Source organism: Hyperolius riggenbachi, chromosome 11 (genome assembly GCF_040937935.1).
Source record: "Hyperolius riggenbachi isolate aHypRig1 chromosome 11, aHypRig1.pri, whole genome shotgun sequence".
Classification (NCBI taxonomy): Eukaryota; Metazoa; Chordata; class Amphibia; order Anura; family Hyperoliidae; genus Hyperolius; species Hyperolius riggenbachi.
Genome location: NC_090656.1, coordinates 226,953,539 through 226,962,032, shown reverse-complemented (window position 1 = coordinate 226,962,032; position 8,494 = coordinate 226,953,539).

Below are 8,494 nucleotides of genomic sequence, written 5' to 3'. Positions count from 1 at the left end.
ACACGGGGAAGATCTTCCCCGGTGTTTACATGTATACGGCGCTGCTGCGCAGCAGCGCCGTGGCGGAGATCGGCGATCCCCGGCCTCTGATTGGCCGGGGACCGCCGGCACCTGATAGGCTGAAGCCTATCCTATCCGGCGCAGGACGGAATTCCGTCCTGCGCCGCTCACAGGGGGAGGTAGAGGGAGGGAAGGGGAAGGCGGCCAGGAAGCGCTGCGGAGGGGGGCTTTGAAGAGAGCCCCCCCCCCCCGCAAGCGCAAGCAGCCGGCGGCGATCAGACCCCCCCAGCAGGACATCCCCCTAGTGGGGAAAAAAGGGGGGAAGTCTGATCGGCCTGGCTGCTAGCTGATCGGTGCTGCGGGCTGGAGAGCCCACGCAGCACCGATCAGCAAAACCACCCGGTATCCGGAAGTGGTTAATTAACATAACTAATGTAACTTAATGACAGTATGTTTGTTTAGGCTGGAGTTCCTCTTTAAGGGTTCTTTACTCTTTGTATAAAATTGCCATGATGATAGCAATCGGGAAAAATCACATAAAAAAATGCAGTGCCCTAATGGAAACATCCTCCTGCGGTTTCCATCAGTTGAGTCAGTATGTGGCGTTTCGGATCGGAATCGCATCACAAAACGCATGTAGTAGAAAACAGCCCATTACTGCATTTAGATATATTTAAAGCGGACCTGAACTCACAACTTCCACTCTGTTCTAAAAGATACGCAGCAGCATAATAACCTTTACAGAAAAAACATTTCTTTGTTACAGCTGATACAAATCCTGCAATAAATGTGCAGTGTGTCTACGTCCTGCTTTCATGGACAGAGGGTTAACATGCTGTGTTTACAAATTAGCTGTGATTAGCAGGGCCGGATTTCTGGGAAGGCCACAAGGGTCATGGCCTAGGGCGATAAAATTCAGCAGGGCGCAGGACTTGGAGAGATAAGAGGTCACATGTCAAAGTAAATCACTTCTACTTTGCTCTATTCTGCCTGAATTCCAGAGATCCCTGCATCTCTCTCAATGCAGAGTGTGCGTGATGACAGTCAGCATCTGCTGTCATCTGAAGATCTCGTCCAGTATAATGAGTGGGGACATACAAGCTGCTGTGAGAAGAAAAATATATGGGCTCAAGTAGTAGAACTTTTGAGTTCAGATTAGTTTCTTTATGCACGCATTCATGGACAGGAATTATCAGCTCTCCTCTCCCACTGACTGATGTTTATTACTTGGTCAGAGCTGTTAAAGACCTGAGACCTGTTAAATTTATGGTTTGTTTTTCTTTCCTAGGGAATGACAGCAACATTCTCTGTGCTACAGTTTAACTCTTTCCTGACATGTTTTAGAAGCAGCAAAGCATTGTTCTGTGTTAGCCATCAGTGAAAGCAGGATGTTTTGAAACAGAATGACAACTGTATTACATTTATTTGTATTTACAAAACAATGTATGCATCTCCTGCTGACTGTATATATAACTGTATGTCCTAACATCTTGTATACAGGAACAAAGTCTGAAGATGGCTCATTAGCCAAAGGCTCACTGTTTTCTTTTGGTTAGCCAATAAATATTATCATTCTATTACAAAACGTAAAAACTTCCTGCTGACTGATTAAGATCTGTCTTAACTTGCCCCAAGTGCTAAATTGTCACTGTGTAAAGTACACCTGAGCTTATGCTAGATACACATGATGCAATTTTCTGAGAGATTTACTGTCAGATCGACTATTTCCAACATGTCCCATCTGCTATCCGATAGATTTTCTGAAAGATTTTTTCATAGAAATGAATGGAAAATCGATTGAAAAATTGATCGGAAATCAGATCAGACATGTTGGAAATAATCGATCTGACAGTAAATCTGTGAGAATTGCATTGTGTGCACCTAGCATTACACTACATCTATTCCAGCATGTGTAGTATGGGATGCTTCTACTTACCTGTTCTCTGCTTTGTATGGGCTTCTCTCCTCTGCTCTGCACCATCACCTGTTTGTGGCTCTGACTGCAGCCAGTCGCACAGAGGATAAAGAAGCAGTGCATACTCTGTCCTCTCGGGCTTCTTGTTATTTCGCACTCCTGTATGCAGGTGCACAGCAGCCGAGGCTGGGAGTGTTATGGGTATGTGTACTTGAGAAGTGCTGCTCATATACGAGCGTCATTTCTGAATGATGCATAATTATGCAAGCCCAGAACACTATCGGCTGCTGTGCATCCAGGCTGGAGTGCAAAATTACATGCAGTGGACAGAGCATGCACTGCTTCTTTGCTGAACAGGGGGGAGGCATAGCAGCAAAACAGACAGGAGCCCATTTAACCCTAGTCAGAGTTGGACAGAAGGGGGGGGGGGGGTTGGGGTGACAGCTGCCCTAGGGCGCTGGAAAGTACAAATCCGGCCCTGGTGATTAGTACAGATTATACAGATGTGATGAGTCACAGATGAGGGGGAACTAGACAGGCTCTTCTCTTTACATACATACAGGGTGCATTTCTTTCTGTATTCCTTCTGTCCTGTGCAAGAGTTCAGATCCACTTTAATAAATAAGGGCGCTTCAAACATATGTTAATTTCCTCTAAGCAGCCCACTAACTAGTTATGTTTCTGTGAAAACATAAATATATATATAAAAAAGAAAATGGGTAGCGCTAAAAAGGGAGTTTTTAATAATCAATACCGTATAGAAAAGGCAACATGCCTAGACAGATAAAAAAAACACCTAGAGCAAATAGACTTCAATAAACTAAATTGCACTGACACACTCACTCAGACACTCCTGCATGGATTGCACCTACACACTCACTCAGACACATGCATGAATTGCACCTACACACTCACTCAGACACATGCATGAATTGCACCTACACACTCACTCAGACACTCATGCACGGAGTTCCTCCTTAGTAATAAACTGAATTGCACCTACACACTCACTCAGACACTCATGCACGGAGTTCCTCCTTAGTAATAAACCGAATTGCACCTACACACTCACTCAGACACTCATGCATGAATTGCACCTACACACTCACTCAGACACTCATACACGGAGTTCCTCCTTAGTAATAAACCGAATTGCACCTACACACTCACTCAGACACTCCTGCATGAATTGCACCTACACACTCACACAGACACTCCTACACGGAGTTCCTCCTTAGTAATAAACCGAATTGCACCTACACACTCACTCAGACACTCATGCATGAATTGCACCTACACACTCACTCAGACACTCATACACGGAGTTCCTCCTTAGTAATAAACCGAATTGCACCTACACACTCACTCAGACACTCATGCATGAATTGCACCTACACACTCACTCAGACACTCCTGCATGAATTGTACCTACACACTCACTCAGACACTCATACACGGAGTTCCTCCTTAGTAAAAATACAAACATAATTCAGAAAGGGGAAACCGATTTCCAGCTATAAAGATCACTCCTACTGTAGGTTGAAATATATAGTTCAATCAATTTAGGTATGAACAGTTAAAATCCGCATCAGTTCCTTGCTATGGGCCTAATGCAAATCATATCCAAATGGCTAGCATCATTGCACATAGTTTATGCAGACATATATAGGTAGGGACAAATCATCCATAAGGCACTGTAGGCATGTGCCTACAGGCGTCATATGTGGGAGAGGCAACCCTTCCTCCCTCCTCAGATCACTGACCTCAGGCACTCACACCCTAATCCTTGCCTCATGTCATTTACTACTTGCCGACCGCTCCATGCCAATTGGCGTGAATGGCCTTCAATGGGGCTAGCAGGAAATTGCACCGATGCGCGCGCATCTCTGCTTGGAAGGAAGCTCCGCTCCGCCTTCAATCTTCCAGCGGCGATCACTGCTCCGAGACTGCTAGACGGCGGGGCCGCCGTCTAATAACCCTGTACAGCGCTACGATCTAAGGCTGCGCTGTACTGGGGACAGCCGTGTGACACAGCTGTCCCCCTGGGAGGCACCACAGCGATCCGCTGTCATAGGCTGAAGCCTATGACAGCTGATCGCACTGATTGGCTGGCAGGGGAAGGGAGGGAGGGGGGAATACAAAATAAATAAAAAATAAATAAACAATAACAAACAGAAATAAATAAATATTTATTAATAAAATTAATAAACACTGGGGGAGCGATCAGACCCCACCTACAGACAGCTCTGTTGGTGAGGAGAAAAGGGAGGGGGAATCACTTGTGTGCTGAGTTGTGCGACCCTGCATCTAGGCCTTAAAGCTGCAGTGGCCCATTTAGTAAAAAATGGTCTGGTCTTTAGGGGGGGTTTAACACCGCGGTTTAGAGTGTAAGATTCTAAGTAAAGTTATTGACATAAGGAAGGGATTAGAGTTCAGAATATTTTTACGTGGAGGTGTGGACTGTGCTCAGGGGCGGAGTTAAGGGCTCCAGAAAGCCTGTGCCTATGGGCCTCAGAGTTGTAAATCTGGCCCTGTATATTGGTAAAAGTTAAACGTTGTTGCTCCACCTTCAAATACTGTGGCATGTAGGAGCTCCAGCCGGTAGCCCTATACTCACAGGCTCCTAGTATAATGTTACACTGCATTTACAGGGGACATTCGTCCCCATCAGGACCAGCAAACGTACAACTAACTAGTCTTATTGTTAAAGGGAAGGTCCGAGCACAATAACAATAAAAAAATCCACTCACCCCGTGCTTCCTCCAGCCCCTGGCAGCCGACCTGTGCCCTCACCGCAGCTCCGGTGGCTCCTGGTCCCCTCCGGTGCAGATGCCGACCTCGCCAGATATTACACCATGCAGCTCACTGAGTCGCACTGACGTCATCCAGACTGTATTGCGCAGACACAGAACTACTGCAGCTGCGCAGTACAGTCCAGATGACATCAGCGCGACTGAGAGCCGCTTGCGCAGTGGGCATCACTGGCGGGGAGCGGAGCTGCGGCAAGGGCACAGGGGCTGGAGGAAGCCCCAAGTAAGTGGATTTTTTTTTATTTTGAAGGGGCTCGAATGTGTCTTTCACCATGGAAGTGAGCGCTGGGAGTTGTAGTGCACCTACAACATGGACACGTGGAATACCCGAGCAGCAGTGCACGCTATGACACGTGTCAGCTGATTGCACACGTGTGTGTGTGTCCCGTGTTGAGTGAATGGCGTGATCCATGGCAAGATTCCACCACTGCCTTTATTATGAATTACATCTGTATTTTTCTCTCTAGTTTTATGTTCATGATGTGATGATGGCAAATGGTGTTTCTGGTTGAATTATGAAGATCATGACAATCCTACTAATATGATAAATGGGAAAGTTCGGATGTTTGTTACTCGATCACGCAAAAACGGCTGAACGTATTTGAATGAAATTTGGCACACACATAGTACATTACCTGGAATAAAGTATAGGATACTTTTTACTCCCATAACCAAAAAGAGACAAATACTGGAAAATGTAAACTGCAGCCATTCTTAGGCCACATACACACATCAGACTATAGTCTTTGGAAAATGAAAGATCACAGACCAATCTTACCACCCTTCATGTAGTATGAGAGCCATACCTTCCCAGTCTTTTCTATGGAGCTGAAATCCCCATCAGAAAAAATCTTTGCAAGATGCTGCACACACAGATGCTGTACAGACACAAAAGATCAGTAGCTGCAAAAGATCTGTTCCTACCAAAAATCCATTCCTGCAAATTGCAATGATAGTCTATGAGATCTGCAGATCATCATACACACATGATTTAACTGACATTCATCTGCAGAATCAGATCCACCAGGATGGATTTTCAGATCTGCAGATCTGCAGATCTGCAGATGAATGTCAGTTAAATCATGTGTGTATGATGATCTGCAGATCTCATAGACTATCATTGCAATTTGCAGGAATGGATTTTTGGCAGGAACAGATCTTTTGCAGATACTGATCTTGCGTACATTTGAATACGGCGCTGGTAGACTTGGGCGCAGGATCCAGCTGTTAAATGGCTGGTCCTGCTTCTGCACAAGTCCGGGGCGTTTTAATTACTATTCCCCCTCCAGGCCGACATGGATAGTGGGGGAATGAAATAATTCGGCTTCCAGCGATTGCTGGAGGCCGAATTATTGTGTTTTTTAAACAACTTCGGCTCCGTCTTCTGACGAAGCCGACCTTCCTCACTGAGCGCCGCTATAGACTGATTCCCATTACAGTCTATGGCGGCGCTGGCTGCGCCCAAAGCTAGCAGCGCTGAAAAGCACTGCTCCGCTGATCTTTTGTGTCTGTACAGCATCTGTGTGTGCAGCATCTTGCCAAGATTTTTTCCTGATGTGGAGTTTAGCTCCATATAAAAGACTGTGTAGAGCAGCCTTTCTCAACCTTTCTACCCTGGAGGAACCCTGCAAATAACTTTGGGATATCAGGGAACCCCTGCAAACAATTTTTTGATCTCAAGGAACCCTTGCATTTATTTTGGAGGAGGCATGGTCTTTAAAAGTATGTGTGGGTGTTTATTTCACTACCCCTATTACACTACCACTCATTATACTGTCTCCTGACCCCCCAATTTAGTGCTTTTTGTTGAAGTATCACCTATTATAATGTGTTCTATTATACTACCCCCACGATGGGGCAAAATGCCAAGGAACACTTGCAGAGTACTTGAGGAACCCTGGGGTTCCAGGGAACCCTGGTTGAGAAAGCCTGGTGTAGAGTATGGCTCTTATACTACAGGAAGGGTGGTAAGATTGGTCTGTGATCTTTCATTTTCCAAAGACTATGGTCTGATGTGTGTATGTGGCCTTAGTCTATTATATATATATATATATATATATATATATATATATATATATATATATATATATATATATATATATATGAAAATAAAAATATGAGAATATTTTCTTTGCTACTAATCTAGCAATTATCCGTACTACACAACCAATTCATTATAAAAAATTTATTTTTTTTGCTTCAGTGTCTCTTTAAGGCGCTTGCCAAGCAGAGAGCAGGCCAGGTCTCAGACCTGCAGATAGACATGATGTATGGTCCAGCGCACGCTAAAAACCTCTAGCAGATCTGCAAAACGCTAGAGGTTTTTGAAGCAGATTTCAGAGCGATTCTAGGCATGATCAGAGAGGTTTTCTAAACATGCCTAGCGTTTTTGGAAGCGTTTTTGTGTAGCAGATGTCATGTATTGTTACAGTAAAAGCTGTTACTGAACAGCTTCTGTAACAAAAACGCCTGGAAAACAGCTCTGAGGCCTAGTGCACACCGGAGCGTTTCCGCTGCGGTTTGCGATCTGCTTGCGGGTGCGGATCCGCTAGGGTAATGTATTTCAATGGGCTGGTGCACACCAGAGCGGGAGGCGTTTTGCAGAAACGCATACTCCCGGGCTGCTGCAGATTTTGGATTGCGGAGGCGTTTCTGCCTCAATGTTAAGTATAGGAAAACCGCAAACCGCTCTGAAAAACGGCAGTTCAGAGCGGTTTTGCAGGCGTTTTTTGTTACAGTAGCTGTTCAGTAACAGCTTTACTGTAACAATACATGAAATCTACTATACCAAAACCGCTACACAAAACCGCAAAACGCTAGCTGAAACGCTGCAGAAAAATAAGAAAAAGCGTTTCAAAATCTGCTAGCATTTTGCGGATCTGCTAGCGGTTTTTGGTGTGCACCAGGCCTGATTGTGCTTTTTTCAGAGCTGTTTGAGCTTTTCCTATACTTTACATTGAGGCAGAAACACTTCTGCAAACCGCAAAAGTGCTGCAGGACCCATGTTTGCAGTTTGCTAAAAAACGCAAACCGCCGGGGTGCACTATCCCATTGAAATAATTAGCCAAGCTTTTTCACAGGCGGAAGCGGTTTGCGGAACGCTTCAAAACCCGCTCCGCGTGCACTGGGCCTCAGATCGATTCAAGGCATGTTTTCTAAACATGCCTAGCATTTTTTGGAGCGTTTTCGTGAAGCACATTTCAAATATTGTTACAGTAAAGCTGTTACTGAACAATGCCCGGAAAACCACTCTGATCTAGTGTTTTTCAGAGCAGTTTTCCACTTTCTTACATTTTAACAATGAGGCAGAAACGCCTCAGAAATCTAAAAAATGCTGCAGCCCCCGAGTTTGCGTTTGTGGAAAAAACGAGCCGCTCTGGTGTGCACCAGCCCATTCACTTTCATTAGCCAAGCGGTTTTCCCCCTGCAAGCGTTTTAAAAAAACGCTCCAGAACCGCTCTAGTATGCACCAGCTCTATATGTTACTGTCAGGCCAGGTTCACCTGTAGGCACACTAGGCACATGTCTATATATGATATTATCCCAGTGTTAATAACAGATGCAGCGACAGCTTACAGAGTTCCCCTTTAAAGATCAGCTCAATGAGATGCCAATAGCTTCACCTCGCATGAAAAATTCATGCAGAATTTATGTGGCTTGGAAGTGAGCCAATCAAAATGAGCACAAGGTGCATTAGGCCCAATTCCAGGTTGCATAGAATTTGCATGAAATTTGCATGCAAGCCGGAATTACGTGCTTCTCAATTACA